The sequence below is a fragment of the Oreochromis niloticus genome, unplaced genomic scaffold, assembly GCF_001858045.2.
Source record: "Oreochromis niloticus isolate F11D_XX unplaced genomic scaffold, O_niloticus_UMD_NMBU tig00006606_pilon_6612427-7070595, whole genome shotgun sequence".
Lineage (NCBI taxonomy): Eukaryota > Metazoa > Chordata > Actinopteri > Cichliformes > Cichlidae > Oreochromis > Oreochromis niloticus.
Genome location: NW_020328083.1, coordinates 431,630 through 458,168, shown reverse-complemented (window position 1 = coordinate 458,168; position 26,539 = coordinate 431,630). Strand labels below are relative to the sequence as shown.

General features: G+C 41.1%; 2 long non-coding RNA genes and 1 other non-coding gene across 3 annotated transcripts; 1 reads left to right on the top strand and 2 right to left on the bottom strand.

Annotated features, from left to right (window-relative positions):
* The first annotated feature begins 493 nt into the window (after nucleotides 1-493).
* On the top strand, nucleotides 494-565 carry trnah-gug (transfer RNA histidin (anticodon GUG)). The gene has a single exon. It is a non-coding gene; the product is annotated as a tRNA-His (tRNA).
* Nucleotides 566-8,646: 8,081 nt separating this feature from the next.
* On the bottom strand, nucleotides 8,647-9,077 carry LOC112845288 (uncharacterized). Its single transcript, XR_003218094.1, has 2 exons — nucleotides 8,817-9,077; nucleotides 8,647-8,733 (listed from the first exon to the last, which is right to left on the bottom strand). It is a non-coding gene; the product is annotated as an uncharacterized LOC112845288 (long non-coding RNA).
* Nucleotides 9,078-20,171: 11,094 nt separating this feature from the next.
* Nucleotides 20,172-21,440, bottom strand: LOC109199661 (uncharacterized). Its single transcript, XR_003218106.1, has 4 exons — nucleotides 21,364-21,440; nucleotides 21,198-21,266; nucleotides 20,420-21,019; nucleotides 20,172-20,181 (listed from the first exon to the last, which is right to left on the bottom strand). It is a non-coding gene; the product is annotated as an uncharacterized LOC109199661 (long non-coding RNA).
* Nucleotides 21,441-26,539: the final 5,099 nt, after the last annotated feature.

Genomic DNA, 26,539 nt, shown 5'->3' with positions numbered 1-26,539 from the left:
ATTCTCTCCAAAAGATCTCCTCAACTTTCCAGACCGGAGTATCTGCACAAAGAAGAAGCTGCTGAACAGAGAGCAGAACACAGGGAGCTGGACTTTTCGTTGCACTTACAGTCTGTATTGTGCTTTTTCTTCTTCATATAGATCCTCAAATCTGTGACAATGATGCACTCATTTACGCACGTGGCACAGTAACAGTATCTGCATTAACACAGGGACGTCTTGTGGTCTGACGGTAAATACATTTTGGTGTTCTTCTGCACATCGTACAGGTCAGCTGTTACACGCAGAATCCAGTTTTTACGGTGGAATAAGAAAAAAATGCAACATCCAGACTGTAACTGGCAGTGAAAAGCACAACATGTTTGTAGTTCCAATGTTGATATGACCTAAACGTGTGAATCTTAAAATGTACAGTCCTGCTTAGTGAGTTTAAAATTGACTCCTGTGGATTGGAGGTGATTGACTACATGGACGTTCAGACTGCAGCTGAGCAGCCGTGATCGTATAGTGGTTAGTACTCTGCGTTGTGGCCGCAGCAACCCTGGTTCGAATCCAGGTCACGGCATTGAGGCGAAGCTTTTAAAGAAAATACTGCAGATAGAGTGGAACAAGGGTGAAACGGTGATTCTCCTGTCTGAAATCTGCACGAGAGATGAGACAAAAACAGATACATGACGTTTGACATATTAATAAAAACAGGTTAATTTAAGAAGTCAACTTGTAACCTCTGATCAGTCGGTAACAAAAAGTAACCGCGCGCTGTGCACTATTTAGTTTATTTTGTTATTTCCACAACGAATTACTGAGTTAGGGAAAAGCAGCACACGAGTTCAGAAATTACGATAAAAAAAAAGCTGCTTCCATAAAGGCTTTGACTTCTTGATATGATTCATCAACGCTGGATCAATGACATTTTTACATCATGTGTTCCTACTCAAAAGGTGGCACTACAAACCAAGCTGGGAATGTTTCATTGTTAAATGGTTGTGATGCTCCTGCAGTATAACAATATATTTACTTGAACAAAAAGTGCTCCAGTAAATATATTGTTATACTCTAGGAGCACAAGCATTTAGCTTTTTGACAAAAACATGTAAAGATCTGAATATGAGTATGAGCAAACACAAAGGAAAGGACACACAGTCAGGATTTCTTTGATTCTTTATTTGACAGCTTGGTGAAAAACACAGGGTGATCCTGAGATTTAATGATGAAACAGCAGCTTCAGATAAGACTTTCTGGTAGCTGAGATCAGCACCGTGTTAAGTACGAACACTTTGACTTTATGCCTGTACATTTTTATCCACAAAGTTGTTGAAAGTGGGAAAAATCCATCAGAGTATGGATGACGTGTGGGATTAAAGAAATTATTTTACTGCTACTATTCATAATCATCTTCATTACCATTGCATTAATAATACAATCTACAGCATTGATATTGCATTCAGATGTTTAAACATATTGGCACCCAATTAGCCTTTATTACAGGTGCAGTTATAACCACTTTAAACTGTTGAGTTTAAATTTATAATCTTAAATGCTTTTGAATGCTTTTTTATAATCTTAAATGCTTTTGAATGCTTTTTTATAATCTTAAATGCTTTTGAATGCTTTTTTATAATCTTAAATGCTTATATGCTGATTATATTGGGTTATATAAGAAAAAGGCTCACCTCTGAGTATAGTCTGTGCCAAAGTCCTGACAGGAAACAACATGCTTTTGCAGAGTGTGCTTTTGCACCCAGAAAGTGAAACTAAGTAGAGTATGAGTGACGTGGAGCTTAGAAGGTTAATCTTACAGTAAAAATAGTAGCTGAGAAAAGGCCTGAGGGTATTCAGCAACCTGCTGCGTTTGAGTTTGCTTGGTAACAGATGACTCAGAAAAAGTCATGAAGTATACTTCTGAAATGTCTTTGTTTCCTCTGTAAAGTGTGCATTTTTTGGTTGTTATTTTGAGGAGCTGTTTGGATGATGCTATTTGAATAACCAGGCTATTCATTATTATCTTTTATTCATTTATATCTTTTGATTAAGCTTTTAGTAGTGGCTTTTGATTAAAACATTTATTCAACCTATTACATACATAGTTTCAGTTAGGTTATTATGCACATGAGAATTGGCTTCTCACAAGACAGAATTCGAGTGAGGTTGACACACACACACACACACACACACACACACACACACACACACACGCACGGTAGTTGAGTTCAGGTTTAGGTAAGAGTTCAGACATACTTTGCAAGCTTGCAACTGAAATTGTGCCTGCATAAGTGACAAGTTTGCTGTAGGACGTGATGTTCCAGAAGATAAGCAGAGTAAGGCAGCTACAGGATGCACCTGGCCTGGAGACGGAGAAAATGTTCTTTTAACTGTGTCACAAGTCGTCAACAGAACATTTGTGGTTTTGAAACTTATGCCTGTATTATACCTGTTTGATGCATGAGGGGGCGTCATAAAAATACTCTGATGCTATAAAGACGGCTGCTTGTGTATTATTGGGTGGAGATCCATGCTGGTGTGTGCAGTGTTCATCTCCCCACGCGTGGGTTCATTAAAATCGTTGTTTGACCAACTCTTCTGGACCACTAGTGTTGTTTTTGTACTCATCCTCAATATTCGAACCCTTAACACGTCACAGTAAAAGACACTGAATTTAAACAAATGTGATTAAACAGAAGATTTCCAACAAAGACATGACACAGCCAAAAATTTTTGGGGGGGTTTTTTGAGGCAAAGAGTTTCCAAAACATTTTTAAGTTCTGGGAACTAATTTGACTTTACTTTTATTTTTTATTCCTTTACTGACCTCTTGTGGTAAGATATGATCATGTAAATACTGTGGTGAATTACTTGTCAGTTGCTGCCTTTAGGTGGCACTGATTGACTGATTGTCCACCTGCTCCAACTCCTTATGTAATTGAATTATGAATGAAACTCTCATCATTATTCTGATGATAGTACCTTCCTTTTGAAAACTTTATGGTCATACTTTTTTAGATTTCAGACAGGAAAACCACCATTTCACCCTCATGGATACTTGTTCCACTTTGTCTGCTGTATTTATCCGATCACGGCTTGTCAGCTGCAGGCTGAACATCCCTGTAGTAAATCACCTCCAAACCATAGGAGTCCATTTTAAACCCACTAAGCGGGATTGCACATTTTAAGTTTGACACGTTTAGGTGGTATCAACATTGGAACTACAAACATGTTGTGCTTTTCACTGCCAGTTACAGTCTGGATGTTGGGCTATAAATATGCTGTGATTGGACAGCTTGACAGACGCTTCCAAAGTATACATGTATCTGTTGTAGTGTCAGCCACTGGACTCTGGACTGGTGCAAATGTAGGTAAATAAAGGGAGGTGTAGCCCTAGCAGAAACAGAGCTTTGATTCATGCACCCACAGTATGCTAACTTTTAGTAGACTTAACCAGCAGCTGGTTGACCTTGTCAGTGTCATATGTTTTTGGGACAAGAAGCTTTTTAGCTGCAGGCAACTTGTTTCTTGGTATCCTACCCATCAGTAGATGAGCAGGTGACAAAGGAACTGACTTGAGGGGGGGAGGGGGGGGGGGGGGTACGGTAATCCAGCAACGCTAAATGATTGTCTACTGTTTCGTTCCACAGTTTCTTAACTGTCTGAGCTTCTCCATTAGCGTGAGTAGTGTGAGGTGATGAAGTTTGATGTGAGATACCATATTTCTCACAAAAGCTTTTGAACTCTTCTGCAGTGTACTGTGGACCATCTGCCCACGGGATGCCATGTCTACTAAACTGGGCTTTCAGTCGTTCAATCGCACTACGACTGCGGTGGTGTTTCAGTTCATCCATGTAAATAAATTTTGAGCAGTAGTCTATCAGTACTATATAGTGTTTAGATTCAAAGTTAAAAATGACAGAGCTCACTTGCACAAAGGGAAGTCTTCATTTGACTCCTTCTGTTTAAAATAAAAAATAGGAACCAACAAGAGCTAATCAAATTGCACTGATTGTTTCTTTTAGTATCATTTTTTGACTTCAACCTTGAGGTAAGGCATAATGTATGAAATTTTAGATTTTTTTCTCTGTAAAAATAATAAAGTGAAAATCCAAAAGATTTCGGGGCTGGGCGAAACCCTCAATGTTTTAAGAACCTTGCAACACTCCTGTCTTGACTGATGTTGTCATAAGAAACCTTGTAGTTGAAAGACCAGCATAGTTTTTAACTGTTTCATATGTTCCCTTACAGAAATCTTGAAAATGTCAGAATCTGTTTAGAAAAAAGAACATCAAGAAAAGGAAACTAGAAGAAAAAGTGTAAAAAAAATTCTGATGTTGTTTTCTTTGCAAACTCCTTTGACCTGATGTTGTTTGGTGTGAGGCAGATGTTGCATTCAGGGTAAACAGAGTGAATCATGATGATATAACAAGCAAAGGCCAAAAATATTACCGACAGTGGATGTATGGCTTTATACAGATCAGCAACTCACTCACTACTTGGGAGGGTAAAAACGATATAGTTCAAGAGTAGAGTAGCGGGGCTTGGTTTTACTTTGTTACTCTGTTTTTGATTTTTTAATGTTATAAGCTTGGTTTGAAATGGTGAATGAAATAAAAAGGTCAAAGTAAAATATTTCAAGCTAACTTTGTGCAAGATTAGTAACATGAAATGATTGTTATTCAGTGTAATGCGCTGTAATCTCTTCCTGTCTGTTGAACAGTTCACAATACCCCTTTTTTTTAGGAAGTATCATAATCTTGGCTGTAAAAGTGTCAGAAATCATACTATAAGTGGAACAGCAGTGGGGGAAAAACAGACTCTGTTTTTTCAGATTTATAGTTAAGTGGAAACAGATTTAACATAAACAAGACAAAATACAACATCAACTTTAAATATGAACTATACAAAATAAGTACAAAAACGTTTTTGAGCCTAGACTACTCAATTTTTTACATACCCTCCCTTTTATATTGCAAATCTCCAGTCATTTTGGGGCGTTGTCACGTCTCCACACCTGGCTCTCTGCTCCATGTGTCATCAGTTCTTACCGACCGTCTTTGAACGTGCATTCTAATGATGCACTGTAAAGCGTCTTACGTTTATCTTCCCATCTTTCAGTAACCGTTTCTCTCCTGCCCAACTGGTCGAGAGATACAATAGTGCGAGTCACCCCTGGTAACACCCAGGCGGTGTTGACTTTCCTGTGCTCAGACAGCAGTAGCTTGTGATCGCTTTGTGCTACCGTAATACACCAAATATCCCTGTAAACCTCAGCTTCTCTGCTTTTTATAAACCGCATTTTCTGCGTGCAAGCCCATGGTAAATAGAGGTAAGTGTCAGTGTGGATATACAGATATAGTTGCTTGCCCCATATTTCCCATGTCAGACTCTGAATACAGCTTCCAAGTACAATCACTGTGTTTACAACTGTTGGCCAATAGAGGGAGACATTAATCCATTTATAATTTATTGTATCTGTCATGGTCTCCCAGTCCTCCTGGTCAACCAACACGTTCTCTCTCCTTACGAGTATAATGAACTCAATACTTTACTTTCTGTTTCTCTCCTGTACGCACTGATGCAATTTCACCAAAGAGGCAACCTGGCTGTCCTAAAGGTGATGAAAATTCATTCAGAATTAGTGACAATGATGATGTACCTTAATTATTAAAAAGTATTGGTACTAATATCAGTATCAGCCATACAGGCCCTGACTAACAAATAGTGATGTTAAATTCATTATACTGTTATTATTTCAGCACAATGGACAGAACACAAGGTTTTCACTGCATGAGCTATGAAATCTAACACGTGACTGTTTGCAGTGGTGGACAAATTTAGCACAAATATCAACAACAACCCCAATAACAGGACCCAATGCAATATTTTAGTCGGCGGGGCATGATTGCGGATGCCGTGTAGGTGCATCAGCCTTCCCTGCACGGCACTGCAAGCCACGCCCCGCCACAACCCCCATAGTCCTGGGAAGGCCACATGTGACATGAGCAGAGCGACATGGCTGCAGCACTGTCCTTCAGTACAGCAAAGGGATGTGGTCAGAGCAGCAGGAGAACCTCACTCACTGGGTTAACAGCCAGTCAGCCACAGAGAGGACCCACTAGCTACATGAACCCACAAGACTGTGGGCAAGATGCCAGAGGTGTTCTGACTTTCATCCATGTTTCTCACACAGCATGCTGGTGTTCTTGGCTTCTTGGTCTTATGGGGTGCAGATGCTCTCTCAGTACAATTTACCACACTGCCGGGTGTTATCTACACTAGTGTATTCAGCTTTGCTGTGATGTTTCAATTCTGAGTCTCACCATGGTGCACTTTGCTGGTGTTTCAGGGGTTTTGATATTATGAAGATTAAGGGCACAACTTAAACCCCCCCCCCTTTTTTTTTTTCTCTCTGAGCAGACTGTGATGACTGCATGTGTGTAAAAGACTGTTGTTGGTTTATTTTTATCTGCTGAAAATCTGATACCACATTTCTGTCTGGGCCTCCAAGTAAAGAGGAAATGCAGCCTGTGGTTTCAGCCTGAAGTCTAACGTTCATCTTCTTTAAAGTCAACACAGCACAGTGGAAATGTGCAGGTATGACAATGTGTGAAAACAGGTTAAAAATAACTTTATTGTGGTGGTGACACATGCTGGACTAAAGAATAAATAAAGCATGTGGGCATCAAGAGAAATGGTGAAAAGCTTGTTTCTCACGCTCATGTCTTTAAGAGTCTCTGCATGGACGTGCTGTAAATGTTCATTTATCTCTGAAATAAATAAAATCATCCATCACTCTCTCTGTCCACAAAATCATATACAGACATGTTTTCCTTCTTACTGTAACTTCCAAACAGGCCAGTTCCTCACAGTATAACACAAAACTCCAAAGTATAATCACTGCTTTGTAACCAACAGAGGAGCCAGTAAATCATCTATACCTACTGATACTAATGTGTCTGTTTGGCTGGTGTTACAGAAATGGTTCCTACACCTGTGATGATGACGTCAGGGTTTGACTCCAAACTGTCTGCTGGACTCTGCAGTATCACAGATTTCATAAGTTTTTGCAACCCGTTCTCACTCCCGACGCGTAAAATACTGACGATTTGTCACATCCCTTAACTTCTCATGCTGACGCTGAAGGTACCCTTCCACGTTTTTATGCGACGCTGTGGGTTGTCAATTCATTCCAATATGAACCCGCTTGCGGCGATAAGAGACACTTCGAGCAGAGGCTCCAGCCATCCATTTACTCCAATAATAACCCCGTCACGGCGAAACATGACGCCGTGAAGTACAATCTAACTGGAGAACCGGGGACCCTCTCCGCGGACGTGTTTTTCTCCCTAATTTAAGGCTTTCTTTTAATGATATCGTTAACATTTCTCAACAAAAACACATGAAAGTATCACTGATAATTCAACAATAAAATCGCTTCCTGTTGTGGCCATCACACAGTGTTTTCCAAAGTGATTCACGATCTGAAAGTGCACAGATTTAACGTACATAACCCTTTGTTAGGTTTATTCTTTTCATTTCACACGTAAAACACATTTATAGATTCATTCACCACTCCTGTTAGTTTTGGATGCGTTCGGCTCCAACCAATCAGACCAATTTACGCTAACGGCGCACTAATCCCGTAACTGCACACTACCCATAATCCTCAACCGCCGTTGCTATGGAAATGAAGATAATCAACATCTTGGTGCTACCCGTTATTCCTTTATTTATTCTAAAATAATAACCAGCGATAATTATCATCATAATACGAAAGTAAACTGGCCCAGTGTTTAATTATGTAATTACAAATTGCAAATTTTATTTTTTTTATTTTATTTTATTATTTTTTTATAAATTGCAATGCATTTGACGTCAACAGATCTTAAGCAAGACGATTGGATGGTTTTTACTGCAATGCATCTTGGGAGTCGTAGTAAATGTATCTTTCAAGTCAAGGTCCAGGCTGCAGCGAATTTTTCGACTCAACACGAGGCAGATCTTAGCTAAGTAAGTTGTGATAAACTGTGGGTAATTTGCATGTTCACTGAAATATTAATCAGCTGATATTAAACTTGAAATGTTTTCACAGAGCAGTCTGTGTACCAAGAGAACTACTTCTGCAAAAGTTTATTTAATTTTTTCTTTTGTAATGTATTCTCATGTGTAAGACACTTGCTTGGCCACCCAGCTAATGTTAGTACTGCTCTATTTTAGCAATGTATCTTTTCCGTAATTAATTCAGTTTTTTTTAACCCTATTCTCGTAATTAACTCAATATTAACGACTTTAATCTCGTAATTGATTTTTTTTCTAAATATGGTGTAATAATGCCTCGTAATATAAGTTATTTCTTTGGTCAGAAATTATTTTTGTAATCATCTCACCAAAACAGACCTGAAATAATCCCTACATGTTCCATTTTCATTTGCAGAAATGACAAAGCCAAAAACCAAACCATGCCCTTCCTGTCAGGCTCCAAACACCTGCAACAGGAAGACATGCAGTGGATGCCTGGGCAGCCTGAACGTAAAGGAGGGATTGAAAAAAAAACACAAGAACAGTTTAAAAACAGCAACTGGGCTGCCTCTGTTAAAAAAAATAGAAATGCGAGTATCACTTCTACCTCTTCTTAACGTCAATAAAGAGTCCTTTTACTGATGGCATGAAGTTGTCTTTAATGTTCGTTGTAAGGTCTTGGGGTTGTTACAGCTTCACCTTAATCACAACTACGCCACCGTCGAACTAAAACATAACATACAATTCGATGAAATAGTAAGACGAGTGAAATAAAGACATAAAATGATCTATATGACATATAAACATACCTCGCTGGCTGACCCATGCCTTGAGGCAGAAATGAGCGCTTTACAGATACTTTAAGAGACGAACTACTCTGACTTAAATTAGCTTCTCTCGCTTCGATTTGCCATGCTCACATCAACATGGGTGTGCATCTCCCTCAGGTGCACCAGTGGAACCAACATGTAGCACAATAGTTCCTACCTGAGAATTGTTACAATAAATGACCTAATGGCATATAAAATGTGCATAATGCAAAACAAAATACATTAACTGAAAGTAAGGCAGTAAAAGCGAGCAGGGTGGTTAATTCAGCCCAGTTGTCAGTAAGTTTAAAAGTTCTGATCTAATAAGTGGTTGGTCTGCTAGACAATTCTTTATTAATCACAGTTGTCAATGTTTTCTTGTATATCATGAAGTAAGAAACTAACAAGATATGTATATACACATAAAATATTTATTTATAAAAGAGCATAAATAAAAAGGTTCTTTACATCAGAGTAACATCATCACACTAAAGACATCAAACTAGAAAAAACTTCAACTATTTTTATTTAAGCTACTTCTGATTTTTAATTTAATCGGCTATTAACTGAGAGACAAAACATTTCAAGATGGATTTTTATCATACATTTACAGGTTTGGTCACCATAAATACTTTTTAACTATCTACAACAATAAAACAACAAAGATGTGAAACTTAAAGGTTTGTTATACATCAATTTGCTTACATGAAAGACTGGCTGCATATGTTTTTCTTTGTTGTTCTTGCAGGTTTCAAAACTTCATGCCCTGGGCTACCAGCCAATTCTGTTTCTTGGACAGTTTGACTGTAAGGGTCGTATAGTAGGGGACGTGATCACTCACATCGAACCAGCGGAAGGTGCTGCACGTGACATCCTTATGAAGATGAGGAAACTTTATGAACACCTTCTGAGAAGTAAGATATGCTTTGTCCATTATCTGTAACCAGGTATCCTTATCAGGTAGCCTATCCTAGCTGTCTTGGGTGATACTCATGGTACACCCTAGATAAGTAGGCAGTTCACCATGAGATACATAGAGACAAACAAGATGGTGAGGATGAGGATAGTTAACAGTCACCAACTATTCTATTCTATTCTATTCTACTCTATTTTGTTCTATTCTATTCTATTATTCAGCCAAGGTTCAGACCAGTAACCTTCTTGCTGTAAGGTAACAGCTGCCCTACATGTCCTGTTGCTAACATGAAAATAGTGTTATATATGCCTTATTACCTCCCCATGTGGTGTTCACATCACCAAAGCTAGCCATACTGAACCTCTGGTGTTACCTACCTTAACAATTTTGTATGTGTGTGTGTGTGTGTATAGTATGGTCTTTCACACTCATGTATATACAAATGTAATTGTAAAAATCTTCACGAAAACCACACCTGATAATTCTCTTCGAGACTTTCTAGTATAACAAATGTTATATAATGTTACCAATATGAACACCAAGATTCTTATACACTTCTTAAGAGGTTACCTGATTACCTTCTTGAGGTAGTTAGAATCACCATTGTACAAAACTCTTAAGTCACAGTACTAGGTTGAAGTGTCAAATGTTATGCACTACAAAGTCAGGAAAGTAGTCTCATTAGAGGAAAAAAGTCATTAGCTATCTGGATTTATAGTCACACTCATTAATTTATTAATGTACAATGTAGAAAAGCACTACAGATGTCACACTACCCCCGAGGGCACTTGTACTGAATGATTTGGGTCAGTGAGTGTGTGAAATGACTTATTTGATGCCAATATTTACAAGTTGTAACTTTAGTAAAAACCTAACTGAAAACATGCAAATCACTACTTATTATGTGTTTATGTGTACTGTACATTTTTTCAACCCGTTTTAATGAATATTTAATATTTAAAATTTTGCAGAATTACAAGCTTCACCTCCTGCTAAAAGTTCTACACCAGCAGCTGGACCATCCTCTGCTGACAATGTCGATGCTGGACCAGTCCCAGACCCAGAGGCTCTAAACGAGGAATTTATTCTGCATTTAGAGCCTGTACCAACATCTTCCCTCTGTCAGCCTCCTGCATCCTCCTCTCCATGTCTGCTTCCTCCTGCATCCTCCTCTTCATCTTTGCTTCCTCCTGCATCCTCCTCTCCATCTCTGCTTCCTCCTGCATCCTCCTCTTCATCTTTGCTTCCTCCTGCATCCTCCTCTCCATCTCCACTTCCTGCATCTCCCTCAATTTCTACGGCGTACACCTCGGATGTCACAAACAAAAAAAAGACAAGGAAAGGTTAGACGTTATGGTATTGTAAATGTACAAAACACATGACAGGTTCGTTAAGTTTGTTAAGATTTCTTTTTTTAATTTTTGCATTATCTCCAGTTTTACAGACCTCATGTAAATATTTCATTTGTTATTTTTCAGAATGCCGAAAACACCGTACACAGAAGATTTTCAAATATGAAGAGATAGTAGACAGGAGAGTTGTAAATGTAAGTAATTTAGCCTGCTGTTGTGCAGATTTGTTTGCGTCTTTGGACTTCCCGGATTTGAACTGTGCCTGACTGACTATCCATAAGCTTTTGTATTTGATGAATCTACGCTAATTCAGCCACTGAGTCAGGATTTCGCTCCAAATAGGACATTAAATAGGAACATACCACCTGTACAACCTGGTTGTGCTGCCTTCCTGGTGTTTACGTTCTTTAAAGTCCTCCTGACATCATGCTCAGAAGGAGTGGTTGATGTGGAGGTGCTCCTTCCCATTCAGTAACATCTGCTTCAGTTAGTTTTGCTTGTGAGCCACAATGTAAGCAGTGTTGCTTTGCTGACATGCACTCGATGCTGGCAGTACAAGCATTGTAGTGGTTCTTATGTTTTTGTAAACTAATTATATAATATATTGAGCCATTCAATAGTACACAGATGTTTATAAGCTCCTTTTTGTATGCAACTTGCATGTCTTTCTTAATTAACTGTTTGTTTATATCATGTTTTTCAGGAAAAAGAAGAAGTTAAAGTCAAGTGGAAGCCCTGCTCAATATGGTATGTAGTAACAACTTTGTTGGACGGGAACAGACATTCATATTGTTGATAAATAGTTATCACCTCAATTTGGATTCATGTATTTGGACTAAAGTAGATTGTGAGCCAGAGCTTTTAGCTATCAAGCTCCTCTTCTGTGAGGAGCTTGATAGCTGTCCACCTCCAAAGTTCATTATGAGTTTTGGAGGTGGACATGGTCAACACTTTTAAGAGTAGGCATTAGACTTTACTTCTTTATAGAGCTTATAGTTAGGGCTGGTTCAGGTCAGCCCTTAGTTATGCTGTCATAGGACCAGACTGCTGTGGGTTAGTGTTCCCTCCCCTCTCTCTCTGTCTGTCTCTTTCAGGGTTATGCAGGCTCAGTATTGGTTGAAGATGCAGTCACATCTCCTTTTACTGAAAACTCTCCCCCTCTCCCTCACCACCATCTGTAAACATACATGTCTCAGTAATGCAGTTCATGCATGTTACTAACTAAACTTCTTCCCTGGAGTTTCTGTGCTCTCTCATCCAGCAGGTTCTGATGGATCGTGGCTGCTGCTGTGGTCCTGCTTGACGTCTACTCCATATATTATTACTCTCTGACTCGATTTGAGTAATTTAGATTACAATAAAGGGGTATAAAGCATGACATGAATATAGAAGATATTTCATCCTAAAAAAATGTCATATGTCACAACCTAAATTATCCTATATTGTGTGTGTGTGTGGTTGTCGTTGTTTGTTATGTTTTTCTCCTGACAGTGGCAAAGTGTGGGATGACACATGGGAACCTGCACAGTTTTACACACAGTAAACCAGGCACCACAGGTCGCAGAGTTCGCACAGTTCACAGTTTGTAGTTCAGCATAAAAGTTCAAAATAAAATATTTACTATACATTTCAGCCAGTGTCAGTTCACTGTGTCAGTTTCACTCTCTAATTTGTTTAAAGTAAAGTAAGTAACATCTTGTATGAGGTTATTAGGGTAAGCAGTACTGTGTATGGGAGCCTAAAGCAAAGTTAACTGCACCAGTACCAGCTTCAGAACATATTGTATATTATATGTTTCTACCTTTTTGTAATATGTTTAGATGCAGTGACAATTGCACATTTGGAGTTGTGGTCATATGTGGTTTTTATATACAGGGTATTATTAGAAATATTTTGACATTTTTTGCTATTTGTCTTGTTTGTTTGCACATTATTATTGTGTACATATTGCATATGTAACATTATTATTATTGTTAATATTATTATTAGAAACCAAAGTTACAATTTGATTAACGGTTTTCCTGTCATAATTTCAATAAAATTGTAATTACACGTAAACAATAGGATCAAAATAAACTTTTAAAAAGTCTATTGATCAAATGCTGATTTTCAAAAGATTCTAGAGGAAAATAGCGATAAAATAATCTGAATAGTAACAGTGATCTTGGATGATGATGGAGGCTTGAATGGATTATTCTGTTTCAATCAATATTTTCATATCTATGACAATAATTTGATAAGTTTAACAGGTTGGTTTAGGCCTGGCAATACAGCAAATATTCACAAACTTTTGTTTTTGAAGAATGTTTATCTTTTTTGGGATGAAGCTATCTGGCAAAATGACACAGCCCTTTTAACCTCATCTTTACGTCTATCATGTGGCTATGATACTGGATTTTGGTTTGATGCATATGCAGGTTACAGCTGGGGAATGGCAGTATGTTGTGGATTGATTTGGCATGTTCAACCACTGTTACACCAAACTCTCTCACTTACAACATGATAAAGGCCTCTTACTCAGTGTCATGGATTTTCTATACTTTTGGGGACACAGGGCCAAAGTCTGAGGCAATAAGTCAGATCAAAGAAGCCAATGATTCTAAAATTGGAGTTTACTCATGTCATTGTATATATCCAGGAATATGTACCTGAGGATAGTTGTCATGAAATCAATATTAGATAGATAGATAGATAGATAGATAGATAGATAGATAGATAGATAGATAGATAGATAGATAGATAGATAGATAGATATAATTTTATTTCGAACATGCAAATATAATTGAAATAACAACAGAAAAAAAAACAAACAAACAAAAAACTTAAAAATCATCAAGTTTTCATGTATATATCTGTCTACAGAATGCGTGTGCTCGAAAAGGAGTAGGATGAAGTTTACACTTTTCTTGTTCCTACCCCCTTATTTCAAATTTCATTGCTTACAAATCCATATCCAGGATTCAACATTATTTGATCATATATGGTTAACTATGTACAAGTCTAACACATTGAACATACACAAATGAAACCATTTTCAGCACGTAAACCAGAACAACAACAAACTACATTTTTACATAAACTAATCACCCTGTCTATAACAGGAATACAACAATCAAAGTATTCCTTAATTACCACAGCTGACACGAGTTCTCCATAGCTGCCTGCTGTCTCAGGACCTGTCTCCAAAAAGGACCAGGGAGCGCTAACATGTTATATTCTAAACTGATGAAGAAAAAGCATATTAAACATAATATAAACTTACTGAGTGAAGTAATGTCAAGAGGATGCCTTTAGCTCCTATTGGGTTGGTTCCTTGATCAATGCAATACAGAATCATTAATCAGGTTTGATGTAATGTCCTTAAAACTCGTCAAAATGAGGCTCAGTAGTCTTTGTGGCCTCCACATGCCTGTATGACCTCCCTACAACACCTAGGCATGCTCCTGATGAAGTGGCAGATGCTGTCCTGAGGGATCTCCTCCCAGACTCCTGGACTAAAGCATCTGCCCACTCCTGGACATTTTGTGGTGCAGTTGGTGGATGGCGCGAGACATGATGTCCCAGATGTCCTCAGTTGGATTCAGGTCTGGGGAACGGGCGGGCCAGTCCACAGCATCAATGCCTTCGTCTTGCAGGAACTGCTGACACACTCCAGCCACATGAGGTCTAGCATTGTCTTGCATTAGGAGGAACCCGGGGCCAACCGCACCAGCATATGGTCTCACAAGGGGCCTGAGGATCTCATCTCAGTACCTAATGGCAGTCATGCTACCTCTGCCGAGCACATGGAGGGCTGTGCAGCTCCTCAAAGAAATGCCACCCCACACCATTACTGACCCACTGCCGAACCGTCATGCTGGAGGATGTTGCAGGCAGCAGAAGGTTCTCCACGGCGTCTCCAGACTCTGTCACAAGTGCTCAGTGTGAACCTGCTTTCATCTGTGAGGAGCACAAGGCACCAGTGGCAAAGTTGCCAATCTTCGTGTTCTCTGGCAAATGCCAAACATCCTGCACGGTGTTGGGCTGTAGGGCTGTAAGCACAACCCCCACCTGTGGACGTCGGGCCCTCATACCACCCTCATGGAGTCCGTTTCTGACCGTTTGAGCAGACATGTTGCACGGCACTGGCCTTTCTTTCCTATTGCACAGTACCTTCCCTTATCTTTTGTTTCCTACTCTTTTACTTATTCTTTGATGACGGTTGTCTTTCTAGATAAGCAATTTCATTTGCTCTGGGGCGAGTCACTGGCTCGGGTGCATTCTGGGACTGTCAGTTCACCAGTGTGCTGGCATGCTTCTTAACAAACACACCACTACAGCAAACATCTCAATTGTACTTGTTGATTTCTTCGACAAAACACTGAGCAAAAAATTTCCTTGTGAGTGTGCTGCCTGGTGCTTTTAGATTCTGTGGTAATTTGAGCAGCCCAGAAAGCATCCCATAAATTAAATTATGTTATTGTATCTGAACATGTACACTAGTCATTAAATTAGATGGGAAAGAATGATTCAGGGTAAACAACTGCACCAAGGAAATTCCATTTTTCTTCTCAACATGTAAAATGTCTGTTGATGATAAGCAATTTCTAAAACAGACATTGTAAAAATCACATTAAACAGAGATGTGATTAACTTTTTATTTTACCAAACATAACATCAATGATGACACAATCAGTCTTCATCAGAAGTGCTCAAATCACTCTCAGCGGCATCGTGTGGAATGTCCTCCTCCTCCTCCGAGTCCATTTCCAGGAGTGGTTGGTGGCTGAGGATTCTCTTGTACGTGTCCTTTACTTTGAGCATTTCAGCTTTCAGTTCACTTTGTTTTTTTAAAACCAGGCTACAGAGTCCCTTCTGTGCATCCTCCGACATGCCAACAAGGGAGGCTGTAAAAAGAACAAAAAAAAATAAATATGAGCAAAGTAAAAAAAGCAAACAAACAAATAAAAAACCTCACCTCATAAACACAAGGAATTAGGATCCTGTAATCAAACTTTTTTTTTTAAAAGGGAGAAGGCAGTGTTAGCTAGCAACCTAGATATAGCTAAAAGATCCAGTAAGACTTTAGCATCTGCTATTATTTTCAATCAATTCATTACCAAATTTATAAATAAATAAAAGATGTGCTTACAGTCTGAGGAGATTGTCCCCAACACCACAGATCGCATTCGCAACACTGTCCAGTGATGCCGCATCTCCCTGCAAAGGATCATCTCCTCCTCTCTCAGGCGCCTCACAGCCATCACCTTCTCAAAGACCTTTCTTTGTCTGGAGGTCAGCAGCAGCTACAGTTTAACAACATCAGATGGGAAAACATAGTAGCATATTATGATTCAAGAAAACATTCAACTACTGCTCAGATACTGGGAGTTTGTTTAAAAAGGATATTTATAAATCAAGAGCTTACGTTCACTTGTGCTCTGCCAGGGCCAAATGTCGGTCTGGATGAGGGCATCACTGGATACGATTTGCTTTGTTGGTTCAGCAAGCTTGTTGTAGTCGTCAACAGCAGCTGCCAAGCGTTTCTTCTCATCTAAGATGACCTTGCAAATTCTGTGTCGCCTCTTTTTGCTATCTGTAAATAATCATAAAAAAGGCACACCTTCACATAATGTATATAGTTACATTTTAATCTACACTCATCAATTTGTTTGCTAGAACACACATCACATCCAGCTTAAACAAACCTGGATCTGATTTTATTCTGTTTACAAAGTAGCTGTACAAGCTGTACAAACTGAGCATCAAACGGTCCATTTCAAAGAAACTGTGACACCATTTTGTCTGTAAAGATTTTGTGTTCGCACTCTGATGATGACGACAAGCTCCTCTATTCGTGCCTGCAACGCTCCAAGGCTGCCATCAGTTTGATCAGTTTCTAAGTGAGAGGAATATTAATCAGAATACAGGATGAGTAACAGTCACCAAACTACAGTGGACTCTGTAATCACTGACTTGATGATTTTCATTATAAGACATCTGTAGCCTTCATGTGCTGCATTATCATTAGATAACAAGTATGTTGGTGTTCAGGTTTATAAAACCAACTAGTACGACATCATTTCAACCCAGGTCCAATCCAATTTGATTAAATGCAACAACTCTGCCATAAATTCTGCTTTTACAAGGCTTATTTTTCATTGTTTGTTGACACTGTCAGAAAGATATTAATTCTACCTTAAGTTCTTTAATGAGGCCATGGTGGGTCCTATTGTTATACACGAGTGCGTTATATTGAGACTCACCTTCAGCCCATTTCTGCACATCGGCCACCCATTGCTGCAGTGTGTCGTCATCCACACCCAGCTCATTTTTGGTCGCATTCAGGCTCTCCACTTGTTCTCTAAGGATCCTTATGATCTAAGAATACATTAATAAATGTCATTCATATTGACATTTTTAGAGTACTGGTGTTTTTTTGCCCATTACCACACACATTAAAATTGGTGTTGAAAAAATCACCTTTAGATATCTCTGGCTCAAAGTGCGGCCCAGTTGTTCCACTTTCCTTTTGTTCCACCCCAAAGCCAGGAGGGTCAGCATGTCTGTTCGCCCTGCATTTCAGTTAGTATACAAATAAGAATTAATGAGCAGGAGACTGAGTGGAATCTCAGACACGGACACATACCTGCTTTAGACATGTACTTTGTTGTGATGGCCGCCATAGACAGGAAACTGTTTACTTGTTCCACCTCTGCTCCAACTGTTGAACCGGCCCCATCCTGAAACGCACCTCCCCATTTGATCTATAGAAAGGAGGTCACAATACATGACTGCTGAATTCATTCAACCTTATAACAAAATGTCTCAAACTAATCCAAAACTACAAGCTGCAGTATACCTCGCATTTCCAAGTGTGAGCCTTTGCATGCATGACGGAGAGAAAAGGACGCATTGACAAGAGGTTCCTCAGCTCAGGGAACTGCTGAGCCACCTTGGTTAAATATGGGAAATATTTACAGGCCACATCGGAGCAAAGGAACGTAATATGTCCTGGGACGCTATCAAGCCCTATCAGGGACAAGCTTTTTTAACACAAATGCATAAGAATTAGCTGAATTAGCCTTAAGTCACGTTCACACAAGACCTCATATCTCCCCAGGACAGCACTGATAACACAAAATGAAAATCATGTTTTTTGGGGTTTTTTTTAATACACATGGTGACAAAATTAAGTACACATTAAGATAAAGTAAAGTAAATAGTATTACGACAACACCAAGAGAAAAATAAAATAAATATCCACCCATCCATATATGTATATACACACACACACATACACACACACACACACACACACACACACAAGTATGTGTATATGGTTATGGCGTTAACGTCATTTTAACAAGATTACCGCTAACTGCACTAATATATATGTATCTCTTACATGATTTGTGTGTCTCTGGATGTATTTCACAAACTCAGCAACTTCCTCATCTTTTTCAATGAAGACACCTTCAAAGTTCCCCTGCTCTGAAGTGTTGAACGAACACAGTGACAGTTGTTTGAAAAGAAACATTAAAATACATTTTTCTACAAATCCATATTTGATTTATGTACACAATGCATAACGTACCTTGCATTTGATTGAAAGCGATAAAGCTTGCGGTTCCCATCAGCTGAGACGGCAAGCATGTCTGGAGTGCAGGCAGGGCAGCTAAAGCATGGCTCCTTGCACATCCTGTCCACCTCAAACTTTACAGCACTCCACTCCAAGAAACTTTTACTGAAGGCATCAGCTGATATTCGGCCAGTCTTTTAAGTAGAGGACAAACAACAGAATATTCAAGGACAGTCATCATAAACATTGATTTGTACAATTTCCTTAAACTTGGCAAATTTAGAAACTCACCCTTCCAAAATGGGCTGTTCTTTCATCCAGCATTTTGACAAATGCCTTAAGTGACATCCCTGGTGCAGCCTTCTTAATGTCATAGAAAGACTGAAAGACATCCATTGAAAACAGGGTGCAGAAATTTAAGGTGCCAGGCCAATATCCACTACCCAGGATGTCCTTAACTGAGGGGGACCACATTAGGTCACAGCTGGTGCAGCTCACCACTGGCAGTGCAAGGTTATAACTAGGGATGGGTATCGTTTAGGTTTTATCCGATACCGGTGCCAAACCGTTACTTTTAAAACGCTGCCGGTGCTTAAACGGTGCTCAAACCGGTGCTTAAAGAATGGAGAACACAAAACTGGTCCAAAAACCTCTCATGTTCAGCTGTTTTTTTTTGTAAAAAGATAACAATGTTAGCCTTTTCTGCAGCTATAGGGCATATATGGTATCACTCTTGGCTGGAAGCAGTGCTTAAACAATGGAAAAAACACAAACTTTGTCCAAAAACCTCTCATGTTTAACTGTTTTCCACTTTTTTTGGGGTCATTTTAGCCTTTTTGGCCAGGGTGAAGGGAGTATCTGCCATCAAACTACGACGGTGTTTGCTAGTTCACCTTACATGCATTAATGTAATAATGTGGTTAGCGTACTCAACGTTAATTACACACGAACAACATGAAGCTACTCACGCAGAGAAGAACGGCTGCTGCTGCCATCATCATCCGTCATCATTTCTGCTACACTGGCAGGGCTAGGGGCCAGGACTCTACTCTTCGGGTTTTTGCGGGATGTTGCTAACTCCGGGTCCGATAACAGGCACCACACCCGCAGTAGATGTGCACGGTGTGAGGTCTCGCAGCAAGCTATCAAACACGGCGCATTTCTCGGCTTTAAAAAAACCCGTTATGCGTCGCCAGGTGTTTCATCAGATTTGAGGTGTTACCTCCTTTGACAGTATCACAGTATCAGCATAAAGCACTTGTTGCAGGCTGCTGAGCTTGCATCTTTTGCTGTGAAGTACAGCCAGACTTTTGATCGCTTTGCCTTGGGCATTTTTAATCTGTAGCTCTGCTCTAAAAGAACGTACGTACCTGGCCCCGCCTACTATCCTCGGAAACATAAAATGATCGGCTAGAATTAGCTCAGGAAAAAAAAAGCACCGAAATAAAGCACCGAAATGTGCGCTGCTTTTCGGTCTGGTTACTACCGTTTATGTGATGGCACCGGACACCGGTACCCATCCCTAGTTATAACGGCCTTTAGGAAGGATAAGGATAAATTCAGTCATAGCTCAACAAAGACATTCATTTCTTTCACGTTGTGAAGATTTCATGTTGTTTTCAAAGCGGTCTGGTAAATCCAAATGACCTTTGACAGGTGCCCACATATACTGTGGGCCAAGAGTAATTCAAAACAAGACAGCAATGTACAATTTGCAATAAAACTTGCAAACACATCTATTGTGTATGCACTGTGTGACAAAAGGGCAACTTACCATTTATGGTTACAAGAGCCACAATTGCGCCGGGTGAAACCTCAACGTTACCTGCTGGGCAGTCACACACATGGTCTGGCCTTTGCACAGGCAACAGCCGAACTAACATTAAAACACACAATATATATAAAAAGAATTGGAAATTAACTGATACACAATAAATATACAATAACAGCACCCACTCATAGAACATAGCAAGAAATGCATAGGACTTAAAAACCGTACCTATTGGCTTGTGAAACTCTGATGAAGGCTGCAAAAACCCTCCTGTTACTACCTCTCTGTTGTGCAGGACAAAGCATGTGTGAACTGCAATATCACAGTCAGCACAAAGGAATGGAAGAGGCAGGTAGTCCAGACACCTCACAACTACTTGTTTGCCACACTGACACACACGGTGTGACTGTGGATCCAGAGTAGCTAACATATTGTCTATAAGACAAGGCCTGGCCTCTTTCCACTTTTGCGAGGACACCATGTTTCTGATCTCCTAGTGAGTAGCAGCTGACTCAGACGACGTCTCACAAGTCATGGCTGCATCCTCTTCTCCATCCTCCAACAACTGAAGGAGCTCCTGACGAAGCACCTCAGTTCCATACACTAACAGAAAAAAAAAAGAAGAAAGAAATAAAGAAACTCTGCCACAAAGTGAAATAAACACTCTAGTCAGTATGTTTCTTAGGACTGCACAAAAGCCCTGCCTAACTCAACTATAACAACAAATATAAAAGTAAACTTGAAAATAGAAATCACTATATATACAAGAGAGGTAAAGTACCTTTTGTTGGGTTGACACTGGCAACATAACTAGGTTCTTCACGTGGACATTGATGCTGATCTCTGGACACTGGAGAAAAAAAAAGCGATTGAAAAATATTTACTTACTGAAATTCTTTGGTGAAAACAAGTGGTGAGATAAAATCAATGGTTGTGAGAACACTGACCACGTGGCATGCAACTAGTACTTCGACTGGTTGATGGTCTTTGAGGAATAAAATCTCCCTGTCTGTCACGTTTTTTCTAGCCCACTGGTCTTGGCTGAGGTTCACTTTGTGCATCATTCTACGCAATTAACAAGGAAGAAACACCTAAAATACAGTCCTTGATTAAAGCAAAAATTATCAAACATCTTAAGTTAACCAACTTAATTTCATATAAACTTATAATAATAATAATAATAATAATAATAATATTATATGTATATATATATATATATATAAAAAACACCCAGCACGCCCCTGCGGGCGGTTTATCCTTCAAGCTCGGGTCCTCTACCAGAGGCCTGGGAGCTTGAGGGTCCTGCGCAGTATCTTAGCTGTTCCCAGGACTGCGCTCTTCTGGACAGAGATCTCCGATGTTGTTCCTGGGATCTGCTGGAGCCACTCGCCTACCTTGGGAGTCACCGCACCTAGTGCTCCGATTACCACGGGGACCACCGTTACCTTCACCCTCCACATCCTCTCGAGCTCTTCTCTGAGCCCTTGGTATTTCTCCAGCTTCTCGTGTTCCTTCTTCCTGATATTGCTGTCATTCGGAACCGCTACATCGATCACTACAGCCGTCTTCTTCTGTTTGTCTACCACCACTATGTCCGGTTGGTTAGCCACCACCATTTTGTCCGTCTGCATCTGGAAGTCCCACAGGATCTTAGCTCGGTCATTCTCCATCACCCTTGGGGCATCTCCCATTTTGACCTCGGGACTTCCAGGTCATACTCGGCACAGATGTTTCTGTACACTATGCCGGCCACTTGGTTATGGCGTTCCATGTATGCCTTGCCTGCTAGCATCTTGCACCCTGCTGTTATGTGCTGGATTGTCTCTGGGGCATCTTTACACAGCCTGCACCTGGGGTCTTGCCTGGTGTGATAGACCCCAGCCTCTATGGATCTTGTACTCAGAGCTTGTTCTTGTGCTGCCATGATTAGTGCCTCTGTGCTGTCTTTCAGTCCAGCTTTGTCCAGCCACTGGTAGGATTTCTGGATATCAGCCACCTCCTCTATCTGCCGGTGGTACATACCATGCAGGGGCCTGTCCTTCCATGATGGTTCCTCGCCTTCCTCCTCTTTCTTGGGTTTCTGCTGCCTGAGGTATTCACTGAGCACGCTGTCAGTTGGGGCCATCTTCGTGATGTATTCGTGGATGTTTCTTGTCTCATCCTGGACTGTGGTGCTGACACTCACCAGTCCCCGGTCCCCTTCCTTCCGCTTAGCGTACAGCCTCAGGGTGCTGGACTTGGGGTGAAACCCTCCATGCATGGTAAGGAGCTTTCTTGTCTTGATGTCAGTGGCTTCTATCTCCTCCTTTGGCCAGCCTATTACCCCAGCAGGGTACCTGATCACGGGCAGGGCGTAGGTGTTGATGGCCCGGATCTTGTTCTTACCGTTCAGCTGACTCCTCAGGACTTGCCTGACCCTCTGCAGGTATTTGGTGGTTGCAGCTTTCCTAGCGGCCTCTTCATGGTTCCCATTCGCTTGCGGGATCCCCAGGTACTTGTAACTGTCCTCTATGTCTGCAATGTTGCCTTCTGGTAGTTCAATCCCCTCCATTCTGACTACCTTCCCTCCCTTTGTTACCATCCGACTACACTTCTCCAGTCCGAATGACATTCCAATGTCATTGCTGTATATTCTGGTAGTGTGTATCAGTGAATCGATGTCTCGTTCACTCTTGGCATACAGCTTGATGTCATCCATGTACAGGAGGTGGCTGACAACCGCTCCATTCCGTAGTCGGTATCCGTAGCCAGTCTTGTTAATGATCTCACTGAGGGGGTTCAGGCCTATGCAGAACAGCAGTGGGGACAGAGCATCTCCTTGGTAGATCCCGCACTTGATGGTGACTTGTGCTATGGGCTTGGAGTTGGCCTCTAGTGTTGTGTGCCACATCCCCATTGAGTTCCTGATGAAGGCTCTTAGGGTCCTGTTGATCTTGTACAATTCTAGGCATTCCAGTATCCAGCTGTGGGGCATTGAGTCATAGGCCTTCTTGTAATCAATCCAGGCTGTGCACAGGTTGGTCAGTCTGGTCTTGCAGTCTCGGCTGACTGTTCTGTCTACCAGTAGCTGGTGTTTTGCGCCTCTGGTATTCTTGCCAATCCCTTTCTGTGCCCCGCTCATGTATTGACCCATGTGCCTGTTCATCTTAGCCGATATGATGCCTGACAGGAGCTTCCATGTAGTACTGAGGCAGGTTATTGGTCGGTAGTTGGATGGGACCGGTCCCTTCTTGGGGTCCTTGGGGATCAGGACCGTCCGACCTTCGGTTAGCCATTCCGGGTGTCTCTCGTTAACTAGCAGCTGGTTCATTTGTGCTGCCAGACGTTCGTGGAGTGCAGTCAGCTTCTTCAGCCAGTAGGCGTGAACCATGTCGGGCCCTGGTGCTGTCCAACTCTTCATACTGGAGACCCTTTCTTGGATATCTGCCACTGTGATGGTTACTGGACCCTGTTCAGGGAGGTCGCTATGGTCTGCCCTCAGATCCACTAGCCACTGAGCCATATATATATATATATATATATATATATATATATATATATATATATATATATATATATATATATATATATGTAGGGGATTGAACTACCAGAAGGCAACATTGCAGACATAGAGGACAGTTACAAGTACCTGGGGATCCCGCAGGCGAATGGGAACCATGAAGAGGCCGCTAGAAAGGCTGCAACCACCAAATACCTGCAGAGGGTCAGGCAAGTCCTGAGGAGTCAGCTGAACGGTAAGAACAAGATCCGGGCCATCAACACCTACGCCCTGCCCGAGATCAGGTACCCTGCTGGGGTAATAGGCTGGCCAAAGGAGGAGATAGAAGCCACTGACATCAAGACAAGAAAGCTCCTTACCATGCATGGAGGGTTTCACCCCAAGTCCAGCACCCTGAGGCTGTACGCTAAGCGGAAGGAAGGGGGCCGAGGACTGGTGAGTGACAGCACCACAGTCCAGGATGAGACAACGAACATCCAAGAATACATTGGGAAGATGGCCCCAACTGACCGAGTGCTCAGTGAATACCTCAGGCAGCAGAAACCCAAGAAAGAGGAGGGAGACGAGGAACCATCATGGAAGGACAGGCCCCTGCACGGTATGTACCACCGGCAGATAGAGGAGGTGGCTGATATCCAAAAATCCTACCAGTGGCTGGACAAAGCTGGACTGAAAGACAGCACAGAGGCACTGATCATGGCAGCACAAGAACAAGCTCTGAGTACAAGATCCATAGAGGCTGGGGTCTATCACACCAGGCAAGACCCCAGGTGCAGGCTGTGTAAAGATGCCCCAGAGACAATCCAGCACATAACAGCAGGGTGCAAGATGCTAGCAGGCAAGGCATACATGGAACGCCATAACCAAGTGGCCGGCATAGTGTACAGGAACATCTGTGCCGAGTATAACCTGGAAGTCCCAAGGTCAAAATGGGAGATGCCCCCAAGGGTGGTGGAGAATGACCGAGCTAAGATCCTGTGGGACTTCCAGATACAGACGGACAAAATGGTGGTGGCTAACCAACCGGACATAGTGGTGGTAGACAAACAGGAGAAGACGGCCGTAGTGATCGATGTAGCGGTCCCGAATGACAGCAATATCAGGAAGAAGGAACACGAGAAGCTGGAGAAATACCAAGGGCTCAGAGAAGAGCTCGAGAGGATGTGGAGGGTGAAGGTAACGGTGGTCCCCGTGGTAATCGGAGCACTAGGTGCGGTGACTCCCAAGGTAGGCGAGTGGCTCCAGCAGATCCCGGGAACAACATAGGACATCTCTGTCCAGAAGAGCGCAGTCCTGGGAACAGCTAAGATACTGCGCAGGACCCTCAAGCTCCCAGGCCTCTGGTAGAGGACCCGAGCTTGAAGGATAAACCGCCCGCAGGGGCGTGCTGGGTGTTTTATATACACATACATATATATATATATATATAAATATAAATTTATTAAAAAAAATTCAAATAATATAACGTTTACTCCGTACAATAAATTAGACAAGTGTGTTCCCTCTTTAACAACTGTTTCCACTACATCACATTAAAAATAAAATGTTCCCTGCTTGAAGCTCTTCCTCCAGCTCGGGATCCTCTGAATCACTCATTTTCAAACTAAAGAGGAAAGAGATTTTTGCAGAACTCAGTGACATAAACACATAACTAACGCAACTCAAATGATTTCCAGTCTTGGCGCTCCGGTTAACGTTAGCAATTAACGTTAGCATCATCAGTTTGTAAAGAGCTAGCAGAACTCTTAGTGCAAAAACTGCTTTACACACCATGTGAGGCTATTTTGCAACACACAAGTCCTTTAATGTTTGTAATAGATTTAATCCATCATCGTTGGATTAAATGGCTAATGCTGCACTAGCCACGTGTAGTCGTTACCGTACTCTACCTAGCAAGCATGCTGACGGTAGCTGTAGCCATTTTTAAATGCATAACCCGTTTCCGAGATCAGTCACCTCTGTTTGTTTGAAGCTTTTATGAAAAACAAACTTTGAAACACACATCAAGCTATTACTTTAAATATATGACTACTTTGTAGTCATATATTTTTTACATACCTGCATTAGAATCAATCACTTCCACCTCCTTTTTCTTATTCTTATAAATGGGTCTATCCTTTCTCCCATCATCCTTTGCTTACACAGGTTGCGTCTGACTGGTTGGAGCCGATCGCATCCAAAACTAACAGGAGTGGTGAATGAATCTATAAATGTTTTATGTGTGAAATGAAAATAATAAACCTAACAAAGGATTATGTACGTTAAATCTGCGCGCTTTCAGATCATGAATCACTTTGGAAAAGGCTGTTTGATGGCCACAACATGAAGCGATTTTATTGCTGAATTATCAGTGATACTTTCATGTGTTTTTGTTGAGAAATGTTAATGATGTCATTAAAAGAAAGCCTTAAATTAGGGAGAAAAACACGTCCGGGTAGAGGGAACCCGGTTCTCCAGTTAGATTGTACTTCACGGCGTTATGTTTCGCCGTGACGGGGTTATTATTGGAGTAAATGGATGGCTGGAGCCTCTGCTCGAAGCGTCTCTTATCGCCGCGAGCGGGTTCATATTGGAATGAATTGACAACCCACAGCGTTTCATAAAAACGTGGAAGGGTACCTTTT